A 24,959-nucleotide genomic window follows, 5' to 3' on the forward strand; every position below is an offset into this window, starting at 1 on the left:
ACCGATGCACAGTAGCAGCAGTGTGTACCATCTACAAGATGCACTGCAGAAACTCACCAAGGATCCTTTGAAAGCACCTTCCAAACCCATGACCACTGTCATCTAGAAGGACAAGGGCAGCAGATAGATGGAAACACCACCACCTGGAAGTTCTCCTCCAAGTCACTCACCGTCCTGACTTGGAAATATATCGCCATTCCTTCACTGTCGCTGAGTCAAAATCCTGGAATTCCCTTCCTAACAGCACTGTGGGTGTACCTACACCACATGGACTGCAGCGGTTCAGGAAGATAGCTCACCACCACCTTCTCAAGGGCAACTAGGGTTGGGCAATAAATGCTGGCCCAGCCAGTGACACCCACACGCCATGAATGAATTTTAAAAAAACAAAAGCAAGAGGGCTACTCACTGAATTATAACTAACACCATGTGTGCCTAAATCAAAGAGAATTTCCTATGTCCATCACTGATTCCTATCAGGCACATTGTGGATGTAAAACTGCAGGCGGTGTACACATATACACTTGCCAGTGGGCAAAGCTCTCCATCATTGGCATCTCCATGCAAAATTACCACTGGGGTCTCCATGGAGAGAAAACCTAAGGTCATCAAGAGAAATGGGAAACATTTAGTCTTGGCACCAATTTCTTGTCCCCCTTCCTTTGGGATGTACTGGCTGTGGTCCATTCAGGCCTCCACTAGAGTCTTTCTTCTTCAGTCCCTTATTCACACTCAGCATTGATGCCAGCACACAATGGGATCTAGCTTTACCTGCCATTCACAGCAGATGTCATTGGCCATTTTCTTTCCCTTCCAGAAGCAAGGGATGCGACAGGCAATTGTAGCTCAGACTGATGTTGTGATGTCAAGGGATCAGAACCACGGATCCTTCTGGTCAGCATGACTCAACTGCTCACTGAATAAAGTTGTTGAGCCATTGAGGAAGCCTGAGAAACAAGGAGTTCTCTATTTTCTGATGGGAATGAGTCCAACCTTTGACCTTCCACTGAAATTCAAGGCTATCCAGGAATAGCCTGCTCTGAGAACTCTGCTCCTGTGATGCCAGTGTTGTTAGGGTTGCCAACTGTGATTAAGTGTATTCCTGGAGGTTTCATCATGTGACTTGCCCCCATGGTCCAGCCATTAGTCGGCCAACACATCCATCCTTGTGACTTACTGCTTTCCTACACCAACCGGAAAACAAAAACCTCATTACGCAATTGGATGATGCTTGACTGTCAGCCAAACAGCTTTTTTTTTCACATTTTCAGTATTTTTATATCTGGTGAAGAGAAATATTCAAAGAGAATGACAAAAAACCCTTTTTTTTTTAATGTGCCGATGATTTTTCTCCAGGATTGCACACAGCAGTGTCCTGGAGATTGACCTTCAATTCCTGGAGACTCCATGCCTAGTTCAGATGTTTAATCTTTGCCTTTTTGTTATAGAACTGAGAAAAATAAAACATTGATAGCATTAGAGACAGTAGTAGGATTATTCAATGCAAGACATATTGCAAGACATTTTACACAACCTGCTCACCTATTGCAAAACTATCCAGGATCTATGTTACTGCCATTTTCTCGTACTGTTTGACAATTGTGTTGGTGATTAACATGAGAGGATTTGGTGTTCTGGTGTGAAAAATTTGTTTGACATTTGCTCCGTGTCCAAGTCTTGTATAGCACAGGTTAGATGCAGAATAAAGTTCCTGTACTCTGTTCCAACAATGAACTTGCCCGAAAATGAACACTTTTTTTTTGTTTCTTGCATTTCCATTCGCAACCATCCTTGTAGCCACCCTGAGTGATACTGAGCTGCCAACTCCTGCTGATTGGTATGTGTCGATAAAAAGCCCCCCACCACCGTTTCTTCAGCCCTGCCTAAGGACCTAAGGGGGTCCTTAAACAGGCCACTCATTTGCTTCTGCAAGGGGCCTAACGCCTGTTTAAGGTGGCTGCCCCGGACTCCTGAACATTGTCTGAAGTTAGAAGGGCATCAGATCTATTTCAGGCATTCTTGAGGCATGGGAAGTAGTGCCATGAAATTAGACCCCGTTTTTTCCCTTATTTTCTGCCCATGGTCAAAGACATCCAATTTCTCACTCCCCTTGTTATTTGAAGCAGCTTTCACGTTTTACATCTTCGGTCTACTTCCTTCCTTTTCTTCCGATTTTCAGTCCACTTTGAACTCTTTCTCTAGGCTTCTTCCTTCTTCTTTTTCCTTATCTAATTTTCTCTAACCATCTGCCTCTTGCTGCTCTCTCTTTCTCTCTCTTTACTACTGAGGTCTTTTCTCCCTCCCACACTCTGACCGCCTCAGTGCCATATTTGCAGTAAGCCATTTCGAGGAATTGAGGTACAAGAGAGTGAGTTCCAGGCCCAATTCTCCCTTTGCCGTCTGAGGGTGCTAGAGGCAGCAGTGGTCATTATAAAGTTTTTGTTAAATACTACAGTGCACAATTTGCACCAAGCACCACAAAGTTAATTATTTTCAGGACAATCTAAGGTTACTTAAACAAAACCGTATGCCTAGTTTTTACCAGTGACTCATCAAGTTCAATTATCCTACACCTAGCACCCAATAAAAAAGAGCAACACAAATAAATCTACACCATTATGCTTTTATTAGCGTGCAAAAGTAATCAGTGGATGTCATTAAAAAATATTGCTACCCAGTGCCATACGGCAAAAATGCTCAGAGGGAAAGGCTCTGTCATTCGAACCAATGTTGGTTCCCTCCCTTCTCGACAATTTGACCCCCCTTTCCTATGTTAATGGTATTACTTGTCTGCTGGGCTATGAATCAATGGCTGCCAATCAACCACCAGCATCCTCTCCAAGTGACCATTGTACATGTGGGCGTGGGAATGGCACCCCAGAGAAGGTCGTTGATGTGGAGTCAACTGACACCATTAAAAGGAATAAAAACAAAAAGCTACTGCGGATGCTGGAAATCCAAAACAAAAACAAAAAGAGAATTACCTGGAAAAACTCAGCAGGTCTGGCAGCATCGGTGGAGAAGAAAAGAGTTGACGTTTCGAGTCCAACATGACCCTTCAACAGTGGGCTGAAAATGATTTACATATTACATAGAATCTATAGTGTAGAAACAGGGCCGAGCGCGGGCTTATCCAACCTCTTCGCGTGGGTGGGGATGGGGGCGGGTGGGTCATGGTTTGGTGGAGGCCACATTTCCATCCTTTTCTCACTCAAGGGGCCGATGTGCACATTTCAGAAAGATAAGGCTCGGCACAACATTAAACATGAATTTCAAAGAAGTGTTGAGGCTTTAAAAAAAAAACAACCTGCTGGGCAAAAATATAGCAATGTCAAAGCAATAAATTGATAATTTAAAAAAAGGAGTAATTAATAAAAATGACTATTAGTGTGTGAGAGGGTGAGGCTGTGGGAGTCCAGCTCACTCTGTCTCCAGGGTGTTTACCCACTCACCCTCGCACACTGTCTGAGTGGGTGTGAGTATGTGTTGCTGCGGAGGTGTGAGGTTGAGGGACCTGAGAGTGGGAGTGAGCCAGACACTCACACACACTCACTCTCTCACGCACACCCTCTCTCACACGCACATACACACACACACACACAGACAATCTCTTTCTCTCACACACACACTGCCACACAGACACTATCACTCTGGCTCTCACACACACACCGTCTCTTTCTCTCGCACACACACACCCTCTTTCTCTCACACACACACACACACACACACACACCCTCTTTCTGTCGCACACACACACACCCTCTTTCTCTTGCACACACACACACACACACACACACACCCTCTTTCTCTTGCACACACACACACCCTCTTTCTCTCGCACACACACACACCCACACACACACACCCTCTTTCTCTCGCACACACAGGCCTGAATTTTACCCTTGGCAGGCCAGCCAACATGAAATGCATGCTGAAATGCTCAGCGCTGCTGGAGCGGGGGCAGGAAGAGGGCAGGCGATGATGTCACTGCGGGCGAGCGCTGAAAGAGAGCTCCCTGAAGACAGGCAGCTGCCTCAGGGAGCTGCAGTCCTGCAAACGATTAAATAAAGGTTTAAAAAGCTGCCAAAAAATGTCCCTGCATCACTATCGAGCACCTGAAAATATACCGCATAAAAATGCTGTCCACAGGTATTTATTATTATTTTGTTTCATAATAGAGATTTTGTCCCTCCCTTGGATGAGTTTTGATGAAAAATGCAAAGTCTGCCTGGCCGATTTGCTTTTCCGCCAACCATAAGGTTGGATGGGTCATGAAAAATTGGAGACAAATGCGCCATACACTCTCTCTCTCTCACACATGCACTCTCACTTGCACACACACACAAACACTCTCTCTCTCTTTCAAACACGCATTCTCTCTCCCTCACACACATTCTCTCTCCCTCACACACACTCTCACTCACTCACGCACTCTGTCCCTCTCTCACACACATGCACCCTCACTTGCACACACACACAAACCCTCTCTCTTTCAAACACACATTCTCACTCCCTCACACACACTCACTCTCTCTCTCACACACACACTCACTCGTCTCTCTCACACACACACTCACACTGTCTCTAACACACACACACTCACTCTGTCTCTCTCACACACACACACTCACTCTGTCTCACACACACACACACACTCTGTCTCTCTCACACACACACTCACACTGTCTCTAACACACACACACTCACTCTGTCTCTCTCACACACACACACTCACTCTGTCTCTAACACACACACTCACTCTGTCTCTCTCACACACACACTCACACTGTCTCTAACACACACACACTCACTGTCTCTCTCACACACACACACTCACTCTGTCTCTCTCACACACACACTCACTCTCTCTCTCACACACACTCACTCTGTCTCTCTCACACACACACTCACTCTGTCTCTCTCACACACACACTCACTCTGTCTCACACACACACTCACTCTGTCTCTCACACACACACACACTCACTCTGTCTCTCTCACACACACACACTCACTCTGTCTCACACACACACACACACACACACTCACTCTGTCTCTCACACACACACACACTCACTCTGTCTCACACACACACACACACTCACTGTCTCTCTCACACACACACTCACTCTGTCGCTAACACACACACACACTGTCTCTCTCACACACACACTCGCTCTGTCTCTCACACACATTCACTCTGTCTCTAACAGACACACACTCACTCTGTCTCTCTCACACACACTCACTCTGTCTCTCTCACACACACATACTCACTCTGTCTCTCTCACACACACTCACTCTGTCTCTCTCACACACACACACTCACTCTGTCTCTCACACACACACACTCACTGTCTCTCACACACACACTCACTCTGTCCCTCACACACACACTCACTCTGTCTCACACACACACACACACGCACTCTGTCTCTAACAGACACACACTCACTCTGTCTCTCTCACACACACACACTCTGTCTCTCTCACACACACTAACTCTGTCTCTCACACACACACACACTCACTCTGTCTCTCTCACACACACTCACTCTGTCTCTCTCACACACACTCACTCTGTCTCTCACACACACACTCACTCTGTCTCACACACACACTCTGTCTCTCACACGCAGACTCACTCTGTCTCTCTCACACACTCACTCTGTCTCTCTCACACACACACTCACTCTGTCTCTCACACACACACTCACTCTGTCTCTCTCACACACACACACTCTGTCTCCCACACACACACACACTCTGTCTCTCACACACATACTCACTCTGTCTCTCACACACACACACTCACTCTGTCTCTCTCACGCACACACTCACTCTGTCTCTCACACACACACACTCACTCTGTCTCTAACACACACACACTCACTCTGTCTCTCACACACACACACTCACTCTGTCTCACACACACACTCACTCTGTCTCACACACACACACACTCCACACACTCACTCTGTCTCTCACATAAGCACACTCACTCTCTCTTACACACACACTCACTCTGTCTCTAACACACACACACTCACTCTGTCTCTCACACACACACTCACTCTGTCTCACACACACACTCACTCTGTCTCTAACACACACACACTCTGTCTCTCACACACACACACACACTCACTCTGTCTCTCTCACACACACTCACTCTGTCTCTCTCACACACACACTCACTCTGTCTCTCTCACACACTCACTCTGTCTCTCTCACACAGACTCACTCTGTCTCACACACACACTCACTCTGTCACACTCACTCTGTCTCTCTCACACACTCACTCTGTCTCTCTCACACACACACTCACTCTGTCTCTCACACACACACTCACTCTGTCTCACACACACACTCACTCTGTCTCTCACACACTCACTCTGTCTCACACACACACTCACTCTGTCTCTCACACACACACACTCACTCTGTCTCTCACACACACACTCACTCTGTCTCTCACACACACACTCACTCTGTCTCACACACACACACTCACTCTGTCTCTCACACACACACACTCACTCTGTCTCTCACACACACACACTCACTCTGTCTCTCACACACACACACTCACTCTGTCTCTCACACACACACACTCACTCTGTCTCTCACACACACACACGCACTCTGTCTCTAACAGACACACACTCACTCTGTCTCTCTCACACACACACACTCTGTCTCCCACACACACACACACACACACACACACACTCTGTCTCACACACACACACTCACTCTGTCTCACACACACACACACTCCACACACTCACTCTGTCTCTCACATAAGCACACTCACTCTCTCTCACACACACACTCACTCTGTCTCTAACACACACACACTCACTCTGTCTCTCACACACACACACTCACTCTGTCTCTCACACACACACACTCACTCTGTCTCACACACACACACTCACTCTGTCTCACACACACACTCCACACACTCACTCTGTCTCTCACATAAGCACACTCACTCTCTCTCACACACACACTCACTCTATCTCTAACACACACACACTCACTCTGTCTCTCACATACACACTCACTCTGTCTCACACACACACTCACTCTGTCTCTCTCACACACTCACTCTGTCTCTCTCTCACACTCTCACTCTGTCTCTCACACACACACTCACTCTGTCTCACACACACACTCACTCTGTCTCTCTCACACACACTCACTCTGTCTCTCACACACACACTCACTCTGTCTCTCTCACACACACTCACTCTGTCTCACACACACACTCACTCTGTCTCTCACACACACACTCACTCTGTCTCTCTCACACACACACTCACTCTGTCTCACACACACTCACTCTGTCTCTCACACACACACTCACTCTGTCTCACACAAACACTCACTCTGTCTCTCACACACACACACTCACTCTGTCTCTCACACACACACTCACTCTGTCTCTCACACACACACTCACTCTGTCTCTCACACACACACTCGCTCTGTCTCACACACACACTCACTCTGTCTCTCACACACACACACTCACTCTGTCTCTCACACACACACACTCACTCTGTCTCTCACACACACACTCACTCTGTCTCTCACACACACACACTCACTCTGTCTCTCACACACACACACTCACTCTGTCTCTCACACACACACACTCACTCTGTCTCTCACACACACACACTCACTCTGTCTCTCACACACACACACTCACTCTGTCTCTCACACACACACACTCACTCTGTCTCTCACACACACACACTCACTCTGTCTCTCACACACACACTCACTCTGTCTCTCACACACACACACTCACTCTGTCTCTCACACACACACACTCACTCTGTCTCTCACACACACACACTCACTCTGTCTCTCACACACACACACTCACTCTGTCTCTCACACACACACACTCACTCTGTCTCTCACACACACACACTCACTCTGTCTCACACACACACACTCACTCTGTCTCACACACACACACTCACTCTGTCTCTCTCACACACACTCACTCTGTCTCTTTCACACTGGCCGGATTTTTTCCCTTGTCGGCTGGGTGTGATCAGCAGGCCTGAGAGAGGTCAGGAATCTGGCTGCGGGCACGGGGTGAGCTATTCGAGAGAGCTCGCTGAAGGCAGACCACTGCCCCAGGGAGCTGAAGACCTTCAAATAATAAAATAAAGCATAAAAACGCTGCAAAAAATATCCATGCAGGAGAATCAAGCACCTGAAATCATGCCTCATAAAAATGCTGTCCCCTGATATTTCATTTTATTTTATTTCTTAACGGAGATTTCATCCCGCCCTGAGATGAGGTTTCGTCAAAAATGTAAAGGCCGCCTGACTGATTGACCCAATGGTGACCGGGCGGGCAGTTTAAAATCGGCTGTGGCAGCTTCCTGAAGGCTGCCAGGGGAGAATCATTCTGCGTCCTGGAGACGGGAGCAATGGGCTCAACAGCGGCTGGAGATGTCAGGCGGGAGGGCAGGTTGGGTGGGCACTCGGCCCCTCCCATTTCCCAGGGGGGGCACCTCGTTCCCAGGGATGGCAGGAGGAGGCCATCGCATCAGACCAGGAAAGCTTGGGAGGAGGTGGCAGCCAAGATCAGCAGTCTTGCTGTTGTGTGGCACACGTGGCTGCAATGCCGCAAAAGGTTCAACCACCTGCTGCGCTCGGCAAGGGTGAGCACCATGTTGGCATGGAGCAGTGTGGAGAAGTGTTAAGGACTGGCTATCCCCCAGTGGAGCTCAGGGGTGTTAGAGTCTGAGTGCCAATTGTCAATGATGCCAGAGCTGGCAAAGGTGGGTGAGCCTTGGTTCTTGGACTTGGGGCCTTGCAGCTAGAGGGCCACAACTCAGGTGTGCCCTGCCAGGTGTTCCTCACCTGGGCCAGGCTGCAGGTAGAGAGTGGATGAACCAATGCTCGCCTGTCCTTTCAGGAAAAGAGGATCTATAACACCATCGAGAGGTAAGGACAGGCAGAGGCCCCCCAAACCTCCTGATCATGACGAGGTTTGAAAGGATGCTTTGGAGTTGGAGATCCACCACCCACCTCCTTCAGCTGGTCGTGGAGAGGCAGGGTCTCTGATGAAGGTAAGAGTTCAGTGCACAGAGGTGAGAGTGTCAGATGGTGCAAACGTTCTTGTGTAGTCTCAGCATTCATGAGACCCTCAAACCTGGAGTCCCCATTGATCATTGAAAGACGATGGCACCATGATGCAGATCTGCATTGTCTCACCAGGGCACCTGGCAGTGTGTTAGCTTTAACTAACGTTGTTGTCTCTTAGATTCGCCAACACGCATTCATATACAGGACCTCGAAGTGATTCCAGAGGACCACTGGGCTTCAGATGCACCTGTGTCACACCCGCTTTCTGTACCAGGCACCAGTGCAGATACCAGCACCTTGGTGGGCATTAGATCGGCAGCTAGAATGTCGGTGCATATTGGTGAGGGCACTTCACACTCTGCAGAGGCAGAGAGTGCCCAGGGCGCTGGCAGTCAGAGGACTACTGGAGGCCAGGATGATGCTCAGTTGAAGGCAGATGATGAGCCTCTGGAGTCATCCATTAGCAGGCAGATGCTGGATGTCCAACAGGATGTGCCGGGGGATCTGGCGGCGATCCATGAAGGTATGTGTGCCATGGCCTCTGTTGTGGAGGAGTCCACGTGGAGCGTGAGTACTGCGTTGACCCTCATGGCTGAGCACACTGCCTTCTCCATTGAGAGAGTGGTGACTCTCATGGAGAGGCAGCTCCAGGGACAGAATCAGGGGTTCCTGGAGTTGCGCTCGGACCTGCAACCTCCAAGCCCTCACACAGGCATTGACCTCAGGTGGTCAGTGCCAGTGTGGGAGATGAATGTGGCACCCAGTATCCCAGCTAGATGCCCTTCCATCAATGGCGAGCAGGGTGATCCAGGACGACCTGGCGTTAGCGCCCGACCTGTCTGTCATCTCTGCGGGTTCCTCTCAGGGCGCTCTGGATGACGGCAGCAGCAGCTCGTCCACCCCTCTGCCAGTGACCATGGCACCTGATGAGGCTGCAATGACTGGGTAGATGCCAGTGTGGCACTGGCCTCTCCCTCCCAGGTGGAGCCAGCACAGGCTCCACTGGCCAGGGGACGACTGTCAAGGTCATCAAAGCCAATAAGACAGCAGAGTCAACAGGCTGTCTCCAATGCCGCTGCCAGCGAGGAGGGGTGTGTGGGTGGGAAGTGGGCACCAAGACGTAGCACTTGTAAACATAAGCTAAGGGCACCATGAGCACAAGAGGGACTGTTCATGGGCGATCTTCTGCTCTGCCATGTTTTGTTTATATGTTTACTGGTGTGGGCATTAACACCAGATATGATAATGTTCATTTGTTTTGAGTGTCAAACTTGTATAAAGTTTGCTTCTGTCTTAATGGCCTGAGTATGCTTCATCATTTTTTTTGGTGCAGGGTATGCCAGTATGTAATGTTGGATGTGAGTGACTCTAAACTTTATTGCACAGGCACTGAGTGGACTTTGGGTTCAAATGAAAGGGTCATTTCAGACACCCGGGATGGTGGTGGCAGCCCTGGCATGAGGTGGAAGCAGATCTTTGGCAGCCTAGCTGAAGGAGCGTTGGATTATGGCATCCCTGGTGTCCCTGCCTCCCTGGAGGTTACTGAGGTCTGGCTCCACACCCTCAGCGTTCTCCTCACCGTGCTCCTCTTCTGACTCACTGCTGGATTCATCCTCTGTCACCTGTGGAGCTGCCTCAAGATCCTCTTCCTCCAGTGGGTGCCCCCTTGCCAGTGTCAGATTGTGGAGAGTGCAGCATGCAACCACGATCAGTGACACCCACTCTGGGGGGTATTGTAGTGCACCCCCTGGTGCCAGGCATCAGAAGCGCATCCTCAGAAGACCTATGGTCCTCTCTACCACTGCCCTTGTGGAGCCATGACTCCTATTATAACGCTGCTCTGCCTCTGTTCTTGGGTGGCGGAGAGGCATCATGAGCCACCTTTTCAATGGATAGCCCTTGTCACCCAGCAGCCATCTATCTACTCGGGATGGAGCACTGAATAGCTTTGGCACCTGGGAGTGTCTGAGGATATAAGCGTCATGGGAGCTGTCTGGGTACCTTGCACAGACTTGCAGAAGCTGCATCCTGTGGTCACACACTATCTGGATGTTCATTGGGAATCCCTTCCTGTTGACGAAGGCACCCGGCTGACCCGCTGGTGCCTTGAGGCCACATGTGTGCAGTCGATTGCACCCTGGACGCGGGGGAACCCAGCAATCACTGCAAAGCCTCTGGCTCACTCAGACTAGCTGGCCTCGTCTGTACGAAAATGAAGGGAAATCAATACCCACCTGAACAGAGCGTCTGTCACCAGCTTGACACAACTGTGGACAGCTGATTGGGAGACTCCACACAGATCCCCCACTGACCCCTGGGAAGAGCCAGAGGCATAGAAGCTGAGGGCCACCATGACCTTCAAAGCCATTGGCATGGGGTGTCCACCCACACAGTCGGAGCTGATCTCAGGCCCAATCATCTGACAAATGGAGGTCACTGTCTCCCTGGAGATGTGGAACCGCCTTCAGCATTGCACCTCGGACATACTGAGGTAGCTGCATCGTTGCCTGTATATCCTGGCAGCAGGATAGTGGCATATTCTGCGGCCCCTTCCGCCTTGGCCTTCCTGTTGGCCCTGTGCCCCTTGTGCCTGCGCCTCTCCTCCCACAGGTCGATCCCCTGGAAGCTGCACTGGGACACCCGGCCTCCTCTCCCTTCTGCCCCTCTCTTCCTCCTCAGAGGAGGTGCCACCAGCGGAGACCACAATCCCCGTTACCAGGGTAACAGGAGGCTGTCTGATACCTGGAAGAGTTCACATGGTCAAAATTCTCCAGGGGCCTTGGAGGCACCTATGAGCCCTGAAATGGAGCCTGGAAATGCTAAGAATGAAGCTCAGAACAGAGCTGAAGCTGTCATGTTCCAATAAGCAGCCAGCAACAAACTATCTCCTAAACTCCTCACTACTCCCACTGGCAATGTTGCTGACACTTTTTATCCCGCCCTTGGATAGGTTTTACAAAATGTGGGCTGCCCGCCTGCCCGTTTTGCCCGTGCGATGAGCATGAAATCAATGGGCAACGTAAAATCGCAAACAACTGCCTTTTTAATGGCCTTAAGTGGCCTCTTAATTGATGGTGGGCGCGGCTCTGACACCTGTGCGTGCCCGCCGACCTGAAGATCGCTCGTGGGATGCGGGATGATGTCGTGACACTCGGCCGACGTCGTCTTGTGCGATTTCACGCCCGGTTGGGTCGGGCACATGCCCACCTGCGAGGCATAAAATCCTGCCCATACGCTCTCCTTCTCTCTCACACACACATACTCTCTCTCCTTCTCTCTCACACATACATACTCTCTCATTCTCTCTCTCACACACCCCCACCGGTAGTGAGACTCTTCATCCCCCCTCCCCCAGCCGTGCCCTACAGCCAGCCTTTTCCCCCCAGGCCCTGTAACCAGTCTCTTCCCACCGCCCCGCCCCCCAACCCTCGGCCCGGCAGTTTGCTTCTCCTCCCTGGCCCCAGCAGCGTCTTTCTTCCCCGGCCTCAGCAGCCCCTCTCTCTCCCCATGGGCTCTGCAGCTTCTCCTTCCACCCCCCCCACCCTACCGCCTGGGCCCCACAGCCTCTCTCTCCCTACAGATCCTGGCTACTTCTCTCTCTCTCTCTCTCTCTTGCCCCCACCACCCCTCCCGAAAACCTCTCTATTTCCTATTCACTACCGCCGTGGTTCACTGCTCCTCCAATCACAATCTGTTTCTCTCCCATACTCGCTGCTGATAGGCTCACATAGGCTAGCGAGCCAATCAGCAGCGAACGCGTGAGAGGACCGGCCTGTGATTGGAGGAGTAAGCCCTTGCAGAAGCTTCAGTTTCAGTTACCCAGCTTACCAGCAATTTGAACAGTGGGTCCAGGGGGCCACATAGAATGGCTTCTTGGGCCGGATGTGGTCCAGCACAGCCAGTCTTAGCCAGTGTTAATATTTTACATGAGTTTTTTCCAACCCTACTTCATCCAACCCTATCAGCAAAACAATATTATTTTCTCCTTGATGTGGTTATCCAGCTTCCCTAATGTTCTGCTATGCTAGTCATCATTATTACCCCATATGGTGGCCAGTTCTACATTCTAAGCACTCTCTGGGTAAAGAGGTTTCTCCTGAATTCCTTATTGGATTTATTTGCGACTCTCTTACATTGATGACCCTTAGTTTAGAAGGGGAACGGAGCATGTTAGCGATGTTAAGAGCACTGTTTGACTTGTTTTTTCAAAAGAGGTAGGGTTTAAAATAACTTTCTGCTCCTTCAAGCAGACGATTAACGGGTTGTGATCCTGATGGTTGTTGAGTCATCCATGATGGAAAAGTTAATGATCCCTCAGCTGATTGAGGTCTGAACTCATAACCCAGAAAACTGAATGTTCAAAATCCCACCATAACAAGTTCTGAAACTGAGTTCAATAAATCTGGTACTTCTGTGATCCAGCAGCAGAAACGGTGGGCATGTGGGTAGATTTTTAACACCCACTGAAGTAGCTTAACTAGCCATTTAGTTGTAAAAAGACAATTACTAGATGGTTGCTCAGAATAAGTATAGGGATGGGCAATTAGTGCAGTCTTGGCAGTGTCACATGGGGGGACAGTGGTGTCGTGGTAGCGCCACTGGACTAGTGATCCAGAGGCCCAGGCTAATCCTTTGAGGACATGGGTTCAATTCCCACCATGGCACTGGGTGAAATTTGAATTCAATTAATAAATCTGGAATACGAAGCCAAATCAGTGATGGTGATCATGATAACTATCATTGATTGTTGTAAAAACCTATCTGGACCACTAATGTCCTTTTGTGGTTTGGCCTACATGTGACTCCAGACTCTTAACTGGCTCTTAGCTGTCCTATTAAATAGCGCAGAAAGCCACCCATTTCATTTATTGGCATCAAGCCACCTTCTTCAAGGGCAATTAGGGATGGGTAACAATTGCTGGCCTTGCCAGCAACGCTCACATCTTGTGAATGGAGGAGAAAAAGAAGTTTCTCCTCTCAGTCCTGACTGGCTGACCCCTTAATTATCCCAAGTCTATGACCCTTAGATCAAGCAGCTATGGAAAATAGCCTCTCAGCATCAACAGCCGAGCAAGCCTCTTAGTTCAAAGGCAATTAGGGACGGGCAACAAATACTGGGCTTACCAGTGATGCCTTCAATAAAGAAAAATACACCCTGAGTACAAATAAAAAAAAAATAGGGGCTGAAATTGAACCTTAACAATAGCGTGAAGTGGGCTGATAGCAGCAAGACAGCCAGTTTTACAATGTGCTTGATATTCTTTTCCATTGACTTCAATTGGAAAGCAAATTTGGTACAGTGTAAGGGCCCACTGATTCACTGTCATCCACTTTGTGCTATCACGAAGACCAATCCCACCCTCATAGACTCTGGACGTTGTCATTGGGCCAAAAAGCTTTCACTCACTCCAATCCACTTGTTCCAATGATTAAGGGTGTAGCGATCATGACCAGCCCTGACATCACCTAACATCCACACACCCACACACACATACTCCCAATAATTAGGAGCAGGATCCCACGCGATCATTCCCACCCTAACCTGGAGTTGCTGGCTAAATCATAGCATCCTCGTTACAGCCAAGATTAGTCAACAGAGCATAAGTGAGGGAATTTCCTGGTCTGTGTAGGACTGAATTACTACGGAAGTATCTTAAAATTGGGGTCTCCTTATCAACTGCCTCATTTAATATGGCACAGTTGCAAAGAATTACAATTAAAATGATTGCTTCTAGCCATTTTCACTAATTATGTGAATGTTTGTTTTGACAATCTATAGAGGCCCATTAGCCGGACACAAAAGTCAACTGAAAGAACATTTTCTGACATGGACAGGAGGGCAGAGGTAGGGAGTCGTAAAGGGCAAATGCATCACCGACTCCAGGAAACACTTCTTTGTGCATTGGCACATCAGCAGCTGGAATTGGCTGCACAGAAGCGTGTTCAAGGCCAGGAAACAAATCGATGACGTAACAGAGGAAAGGGTAGGGTTGGTGTTCTGGAAGGGTGAGATCAAATGAGCAGGAAGGACTTTCTTCATCCGAACTGACCTGGATCATTAAACGATAAGTGTGGATGACTTTACCGTGGGAATGGATGTGTGTAGTTTCTGAGCCCGGTGGTGTCCACTAACAGATAGATTCAAAGCCACTGAACCCTGAGGTAACAACTGTACCCCAATGGCTCACCCGTTTCATTTTTAGGACATAGTTCAGGCACTGGGAAACCCTTCCATACTGGTTTTCCCCCAGTGATGTCAGCAGAACAGCCTGTTTAAACAAAGCAATTCCAAAGATCAACGGAAATAAATGATCATTTTATTTTCTGAATGTTGCTTTTGTTTGGGATTGTTTAATAATTTTGCCAGAAATTCCTGTGAAATTATCTGCGTTTGATGTGTGCGGGACTCACTGAGCGCCATTCAGACCTGACATTTCACTGACTGCCTGATAACCAGTCGCTGGAAATGAAAAGAGAATTGCAGGCCCACTCGAGGCTGATCCGGCCTGCGATAATCTGAATGGGTTCATTTGACAAACAGCTTTTTAATCTTGCCCCTACAATCTGATTGCAGAGTGGAAGAGCTCCCTATATTTCCCTCTGTGCTTATTTGTGAGGGATTGTGCTCAATAATGGAACACTTTCCTGTTACTTTAGGTCAGCACCAAGCACTCACAGGCTCTGATAGCCTCGATGAGCTGTGAACAAATCATTGCTTTTTTGTGGGCCGCTCTTTACTGTGGCTCAGTGACAGTGCTCTTGCCTCTAAGTCAGAAGATTATGGGTTCAAGGGCTTATATAAGAAATCGAAGCTGACACTCCAGTGTAGAGCTGTGGGAGTGCTGTACTGTCAGAGGTACCATATGTTGGACATGATATTAAACTGAGGCCTTGTCTGCCCTCTCGGGTGGATGTAAAAGAACTATCACTATTCAACAGGATGCCACAAGCTCCCCAGTCCTCTTTGAAATCATCTCTCTTTATGCTTGATGCTAGACAGTGAGTGCTTTAAGACTTAGGAGAACAGTGCAGGCCAATATATGAACTTTGTACGCAATGAGGGGTGGAAACCCTGGCTGAATCCTAGTTCAGCATGCCAAGGCCAGTGGTAGCATCCTTACTACTGGTCTCACTGAGGTTAGCTAATCCAGCACTGTGGAGATTGAGCCTGGAACATTCCGGTTATGGAATGGCTCAGTTTTGCACTAGGCACTTGTAGTAATTGAAGGTATGGCCTTTCCTACTGCCTATCAGGGGTCACGTGATTGTTCTCGGAGACTCCAACCAATGATCTCCTAAAGTGTGGGTAATCCCGGGGGGGGGGGTGGGGGGGTGCGTGGCATTCTAGTCGAGGACCTGGTTCAAGTATGTAGCTTCTGAAAAAGCTCTCTGTAATAAAGTTGTCTGTTTCAAGTAGAAACCTGTCGGGTACATCAGGTCAATGGATTTGCCAAACGAAGAATCAAGGAAGTCCTTTAACAAAATTAATTTAAGCACTAAATTGGTTTATATCAAAATGTTAAAATCACAGAATTATTGGAACATGACTGTTGGACAGACACACACACCAGCGAGCATCTAATGAGCTGAAATCCTGCTCCTGCTAATCTTATTGAATGTCTGTTTGTCTCAGGGTACGCTCGCCCCTTAGCCTGAGTGGTCTTGAGGTATTCAGTGATGAGGGAATGCTGCACTGTCATAAGTACTGTCCTTCGGATGAGATGTTAGCCCACTGCCCTGTCTGCCTTCTCCAGTGGTGCATTTGGGGGTTAAAAATCTCCTGGAGCTACTTGAGAAAGTTCAGAGGGTTCCCCTGTGTCCTGGCCCAACGCTCTTCCTTCAGCCAATGAAAGCAGCTTAACCGATCATTGATTTCAATTGTGGGATCTTACTGTGTGCAATTTGGGCCACTCGACAATGGTCACTGTAATCCATTGCATGTTAAGTGCCTTGGTGCGATATAAGTTCAAGTTGAATCACCATTGCTGTTCCAAGTTCCAAACTTGCAAACCTTCAGCAAGCACTGAGTTAACAGAGGCAGAGAGAAAAAGAATAATGGCTCTCATTTGTCCCGGAAACAGAGCAACTAAAACTGCCGTCAATGTTGAGTAGCAGACGCACTCTGCAGGTGTCCTCACGGCCATCTTCACCGAAGCGCATCCTCTTGAATTCTTTCTGTAGGAAATGGATGTCTCCTGGGCTCTGAGGAACAGGCCTCAGCGAATGGGCTTTTTCATCCCCTAACAAATGGATCTTAGAAAAATAGAAGAAAAAAGACTACTACCTGGAAGACGTCTTGGGGAAGCGCTTAACATTCAGAGCAATTACCTGTAGAGAGCCCTTCCCCTTTAATACCCACAGACCGTCCCTTGCCTTTAATCACTTGGGCCTGGTAAGGGAATTAGCTGTGGGTCTGCACAGCAAGCCTGGCGCCAAAAACCAAATTGTATCTGGAAACCGCATACGTGGAAAACTAGCATCTGTCTCTTGTTTCTTGCGCAATTCAAGCAGGGAACTTCCTCATGGGTGAAGACAGGGGATTCTCAGTAACTCCACCAGAATAGTCAATGGGGGCCTTGTACTCAAGAATTTACTTCAAAAATGCAGACCTCTGCTCAATTTTAAACAAAAAAACACACCTCTGAGCTTTGCAAACAAAATCCAGTGCACCTTGATGCAGCTACTCTTCTACTCCGGGCCATTATCTTATCAGCAATTTATTTTATTTTTGGACTTCAGTTCTCTCGCCCTCCTGAAGGTGTCTATTCACACTGGATATGGTTCCAAAGCTATGCCTCATTAATCACTTCTATAAGTGACTGTGAGCCCAGATGCTGCCAGCCTTCACAGTGTTGGCACCCAGTCTGATCCTCAACTGACTTCCTTACGCGCAGGTACACCTTCCGAGGGGATAATGATTCCTAGGAGGGAGATTCTTGGCTGATTTTTTTTTTTTTGCTTTCTTCTCTTTCTCTGCTGCAGAGTGCTGAAGTTAAATGCAGGACCTTCTTCTGCAGCCCTGACTGAGACGATCAAATTCATTCGAGCCCAGGCACTGAACCTAAGAGCAGTCTAACACTCAGTTCGAAATTGGATGGTGCATCTAGTCAGCGAGCGAGAAAGGGAGTCTTTCTTAGAGCGACTGAGACAGGGTATAGGTTAGCCATCTCTGCTGCCTGCTATCCCACATCATCCCAACCCCATTGAGCTCAATAGTTGTTGCAGACTGAGGTTGAGTGAAGGAACATGGGAGGTTTCTTTGTCTAACTTCTAGGTTTATTTTTTTCTGTTCTCGGGATGTGTGCAAGGCCTTACTTATTGTCCAGTGTTAGCTAAAGGTGGTGATGTGGCTCCATCTTCAAGTGATCATTTTGACAACCGAGTGACTTCTAGGCCACCTCCGTGGGATGCTGGGGGAGCTGGAGGTGGGAAATTGGGGGTGGGGGGTCAACAAATTAACACTGGAAGTGTTTCCCATCCATCAGTGAACCAGTTGGCATATTACGGCAATCCGGGAGCTTTCACGGTTTTACCCAGTGCCGGCCCACATGTCGCCAGGTTTTATTCAATGCACAATTGACTATGGTGGATCTGAGCTCTCAACTTCTGGCTTGCTAATCCAGCAGCCTAACTGCTAGGGTGTGGTACCTTTGAAGCGTGCACTCTACCATCGGTTCAGTTTTCTGTCAGCGGGAAGTCTTGACTATGGTCATCCAGAAATGCTGATTTCCCATCCACAAGTGGGAATTTGAGATAATGTGCCTGCGATTTTCTGATATGCATGGCTAGAGAAGAGCCAGAACGTCAACCTGGCATATTCTCTGTCAATAGATTTGTTGCTCACAATCTCCTTACACCCCAAATTCCCACTGATTTACGGCACAGGGGATGAGGAGGTGTGTGGGAGGCAATCACCCAGGGGAATATTAAAAAGATTGTCTCAACGTGATTCGCTGATTGAACATTTGGATGACTTTTAAACTGCCAACTGGGTATGAAGGGTTGTCAGTTGTAGAGGGTTCTATGTACAGTGAATGGTTAGAAGCTGAGGCCAACTGTTTATGAGTGTGGTGGAGGCAGATTCAATCATGGCTTTCAAAAGGGATTTGGATAATTATCTAAAGAGAAAAAAAATTGCAGGGCTACAGAGAAAAGGCTGAGGAGTGGGACCAGCTGATCTTCCCCTGTAGAGAGCTAGTATGGTCATGGCAGGCCAAATGGCCTCCTTCTGTGCTGTAACCATTCTATGGTTCTTAAATCGTTATTATTAAATTATGTACTTAAAACAAATTGTTAAGCCATCCTAAAGCCTTAGCACACAATATTGCTCTAAAATGTTATCATTGTCAGCCTTTGGATCAATGGAAGTACTTTTGCCTCTGAGGCAGACAGTTATGAGTCTGAGGCCCATTCCAGTTAAAATGGAGCAGGGGAACTTCCCCGTCCCAATTTGACCGACCGCAATATTAACTAACAGGCTGGCAGGGTCCTCTTTAAATATGCAGATCTGGCTCTGATGATGTCATTGGGGCCTGATCTGCCATTTTAACCTGAAGCCTGAGTGTGGCTCCTTCCCTACCAAACCAAACCTGTCAAGAACAGCGGCCAACAGAGGCCCAGGTAAGTTTTTACTTAGTTTTCTTGTGGGCAAAATATCAAATGCATAAGTGGACTGCAACATCGAATTTTGATGTTTATCAACTAGATTTAATCTACTGGGAAAACTGATGCCATCATCTTCATGCAAGCAGGCTCAGTGTGAGAGGATGAATGTCTGGACCTGTTTGTTATTTCATGCAGAGTGCCACATGAATGAAAGAAACTAGCTTCAAAATGATTCAACTTGCAACGCACAAGTTTTTGTTCAGTGGAATACCACACTTTTCATCCAGTTTTCTCCCCTCCCCTTCTGGCTGTGCAGCAACACCAACAACTTGCATTTATATAGCACATTTAATGTAGTAAAATGCCCCGAGGCACTTCACAGGAGCGTTATCAGACAAGATTTAACACCGAGACACTAAAGATGTCAGGAGGAGTGACTGTAAACCTAGTGAAAGCAGTGATTTTAAGGAGCTTCTCAAAGGGGGAGGGAAGTGGAGTGGCAGAGAGATTTAGGGAGGAATTTCCAGAGTTTTGTGCTTCTGCAACCGAATGGCCATTTATCATGTGTGAACCTAGACTGTTATACTGATATTGTTATGTTCCCCACTCCTACCAGCACACATTCCCGGCACCCCTGCCTTGTCCAAGCACATAGATGGGCACGGCGCATTGAACACTTCAGCCTCCCAGCTCTAGATACATCAAAACGTGTTGGACTGGGCCATTCAGATGACCAGGTTGCAGCCTGACACCTGCCTAATTCCCCAACTCCACAGGGTCTTGCTCCAGGATTTGGTGGAGGAGTAAGGGCATGGCTGCAGGTCTTGCAGGGACAGCGTAACAGGATTGGAGGACCTGACAGAATGGGTTGCCTTTCCCTCTCTATTGTGCCTCGGAAATGAGAATTCCTCAGGCGCTAAGGGCAGGGGAACACTGGAGCCAATGGTGATCCTTGCGAGGGACGGGGAGGCACTCGCTGCCCTGTCTAATCCCGTCCTGACCCAAGTTTATTTTCCATTGATGGTCAGAAATGGGACCCCCCCCTCCCCACCCCAACTCCTGGTTATTTCTTTTTCAGAGACTTTTACGATCCTGTTACGATCAGCTATGGAGCACAGACTAGGATGAAGTTGGAGTTTCCCTGGGTCTGCATGGTGCTGTTCTACACTGAGCCCTGGAGCCAACAGCTGAGCCTGGGAATAAACCACACATTTTATCTGTAATTTTTTTTTTGGCCCAAAGCTCACAACAAAGCAGCTTTCAGCTGCATTTCATTTAGAACTTGAAGGTGGCAGATTGTTCTCTATCTCTCTAGCTGTTCCCTCTCTGCTTTTCCCTCTTCCTCTGTCTCTACTTGCACCATTCTCTGGGGTTTCTTTGTGCCAGTGCTTCTCTCTGCATAGGTTCTCTTTGTCTCGAGACTGACTCTGTGCATACTTTTCTGAGTGATCTCTTAAGGTGCCCGCCCCACTCTGCCCTTGTTCTCTCAGTGCTTTTTACCTCTGTGCTTTCTTTCTTTTGATGCACTTTCAACTCTTTCCCTGTGTAGCCTTGGCTTTCCGCCTCCTTTCCAAGGTCTCTCTCTCTCTCTCTCTCTCGTTCTGTGCATTCTTCACCTCTCTCCTTTGGAAAATTTTATCTTCACTGAGCCAGAAACTGGAATAAAAAGGACAGGGTGGGACTGATTGGACCGCAGCCCTCCTGCGGTGTCAGTCTCCCCGATATCTCTGTGATTTATATCCCCAGATGTATCCACACAACATATGTAATAATAAATGATTCATGTGCCAAGGGAATGACCACTCGCTTGCTGGCCTCCCGCCTTCTCTTTTCCCACCTCGCTCAGATTCCCATCAATCCTGCTTGACTAAAAGTAGCATCTCTGCTTTCGATATCATCTCTTCCTCAAAAGGTTGGTTAACCCTTTGTGCACCAAAGATCATTCACTGCACTCAGCACCTTCCCTCCCATGGCTGTCTGTTTGTGTATTTGCCTGTTTTCTTCACTTGCCTGGGTGCCAGCCTCAGGTTGCAATCCCCAGGGCACCCAGGAGGATGGCTCAGGCCTGGAAACGTTGGCCAATGCTGTGGGGGGGGTCACTTTTCTGAGCTTGTGGTTGTGGTTTGTTGTTGGAGGCCCCACTGTGCTGGCATCCCTGCTCTGCATCTAGCCCGTCCCATACTTGACCTGGGAATGCCTGAGAGGGCCAAAGGTGGGGAGATGTTTCACTCAACGCCCTGATGTCTTCAACTTAATGACATTTACAAGAAAGCCCTCTCCTCTCTGTCCTGGTTCATTTACAAGGAGGTCATTCACTAGGTGTCAATACATGAGCTGCCACGGTTGTTGGTGCAATCATGTCATTTGTCATGGATTTGCTTTGTGCTTGTTTGACTCCTCCACTCCTCAAGGTACTGATGAGTGCTGGGGTATGGGTCCAAGAATGCTGGCCCCACACTCATATCTCATCCATATACTGTGGCTCTGTTGGTACAGCGCTCGCTCCTCGAGCCTGAGAATTGTGGGTTCGAGCCCCACTCTCATACAAATCTAGACTGACACTCTAGCACAGCACTGAGGGAGCACTGCACTGTCCATTGGCTGAGACGCTAAAGCGAGGCCCTGTCTCCTCATGGGTGGATGTGAAATATCCCATGACACTATTTTTAAAAAAATGCAGGAGATATCTACCCAATATTTTTCCCTCAACCAACATCATTAACGTAGATAATCTGTTCATTAACTCATTGCTGTTTTCCACATTACAGCGGTGGCGACACTCCACAAGTACTTCATTGGTTGTAAAGTGCTTCAGGATGTCCTGAGGTTGTGAAAGGCGCTATCGAAACGCAAGTCTTTCATTTATTTCCTAGATGAATGAGCAGGATTATTGGTGAGCTTTCTGAACGGGAAAAGCAGCAGACCTGAGCCTGGTACCCTGCTGTCACCCGATCTCAGCAAAATGTGCACTTTCCAGCAGAGTTATGGGATAGTGTTGAGAAAGTGGTGCTGAGGGCAAGAACTCTATTTCCACTGTTGCCATGACTCAATTCCAAGATCAGCATGGTCAAAGAATGAAAATAGCACAAGCTACAGGATTTTTAACATTTATACTTTCACAGGATGTGGGCTTCGCTGGCTAGGCCAGCATTTATTGTCCATCCCTAATTACCCTTGAGAAGCTGGTGGTGAGCCGCCTTCTTGAATTGCTGCAGTCCATGTTGTGTAGGTCCACCCACAGCGCAGTTAGGAAAGCAAGTCTTAGAATCTTGACCCAGCGACAGTGAAGGAACGACGATATAGTTCTAAGTCAGGATAGTGTGTGACTTGGAGGGGAACTTGCAGATGGTGGTGTTCCCCATGCTTTTGCTGCCCTTGTCCCTCTAGGTGATAGAGGCCGTGGGTTTGGAAAGTGCTGTTGAAGGCGGCTTGATGGGATTGCTGCAGTGCTTCTTGTAGATTGTACACACGGCTGCCACTGTGTGTCAGTAGTGGAGGGAGTGAATTCCAGTTCCAGTTCAAATGCAACTGGATGACTGTGCTCATGGAATAATTGGGGACTCCAGCAGGGACTGAGTGTGTTCAATCCGCATCCCCCACTCCCCCACCCTCCCCCACAGGCAACAATGCCCCTTTAAATAATAACATAGGTGTTATCCTCAGGGAGAGCAATCAACTTTCAAGGTCAGGGAAAATGTCGGCTGTCTGATCCAAAAACGAAGAGAACGAACACAAACCCATTTACATACACACACACAATGCACAACCCCAGAGCGGAGCTGAGATTGCACGACCAATGATTTGCTGTCTGTTAATTGAGCAGGCAAAAATGCAAAGGAGGACTGTGCTGATTTTCTGATATATGCTACCACATCAAGAGCACCAGGAAACAACATGAGAAAATCCACCTTGGGGGAGAAGTGCGCTAAGAAAGCTAATACAGTTCTAGGGGTTTTTTATCCCTCGAGATATAGTATATAAAAATCAAAGGGATAATAAATAATGAGTGTGTACAAAACCGTAATAAGACCTCAATCAGAATACTGTGTCCCAGTATTAGGCTCCAAACTATAGTAAATACATTGAAGTGTTAGACAGATTCAGTCACCTGCTAGGAGGAAATAGAAAGAAAAATGTGAAGAATTGGGGCTTTTTTCATGAGAACACAGATAACGAGTCAATATAAGGGATAGGAGCAGCCTGTTGAACTCAAGATTGAGGTTGAGGGTCCATAGGAACAAGATTAGATCTAAGAGATTACAGGTACAGGAGAAGTTGTTTCACAGGGAGCTGTCAGGGTTTGGAATTCGTTCCAGGGCTTTTAGTGGAGGCACATACAGACTGGAATCTTCTGCCCTCTCCTGTGGCATGCTTGGTGGCCGGGAGGGCACTTAATCACACTGGAGGGTGGCAGGTGAGGACCTCACCTCCTTCCCACCTCCACATTAATTAAGTCCGTGACACGAAGGCCCGTGGATGGCCTCCCTGCCCTGCTGCCAATTAAGGCCCTTAAGTAGCCAATTAATGCCCACTTAAGGGCCTCCTCCTGCCCCTGCAGGTGTGAGTCCGGTGGCGGGTGGGGTTGGGGTCACCATGTAGGAAGCACAACAAGCAAACCCATGCAGGGCTGTCGCCAGGCCTCTGGGGTGTGTGGGCTTCCATTCAAAGGCACTCAGTGCCCGATCGAGGGACTTGTCATTGGGAAGGGGAGTTATGCTGTAAGCCCCCCCACCTGCCCTTGCTGCTGATACCCCTTGCTGATACCACTTACCTGTGCCCTGGGATCCAGTGACAATACCGGTGACAGTATCAGTAGAAGTGACCACTGCACAGCCGTTGTGGAGACAAAGTATCTTCATCTTCACATTGAGGATACCTTCATTGTGTTGTGTGGCACTACCGCCACGCTAAATGGGATAGATTTCAAACAGATCTAGCAACTCGGGACTGGGCATCCATGAGGCACTGTGGGCCATCAGCAGCAGAATTGTGCTCAACCAAAATCTGTAGCCTCATGGCCTGGCATCTCCCCCACTCTACCATTACCATCAAGCCAGGGGATCAACCCTGGTTCAAGGAAGAGTGCAGGAGATCTTGCCAGGAGCAGCACCAGGCATATCTAAAAATGAGGTGTCAACCTGGTGAAGCTATAACACAGGACTACTTGCGTGCCAAACAGCATAAGCAGCAAGTGATGGACAGAGCTAAGCGATCCCACAACCAACAGATCAGAT

Source organism: Cetorhinus maximus, chromosome 6 (assembly GCF_964194155.1).
Source record: "Cetorhinus maximus chromosome 6, sCetMax3.hap1.1, whole genome shotgun sequence".
In the NCBI taxonomy this organism is placed as follows: Eukaryota; Metazoa; Chordata; class Chondrichthyes; order Lamniformes; family Cetorhinidae; genus Cetorhinus; species Cetorhinus maximus.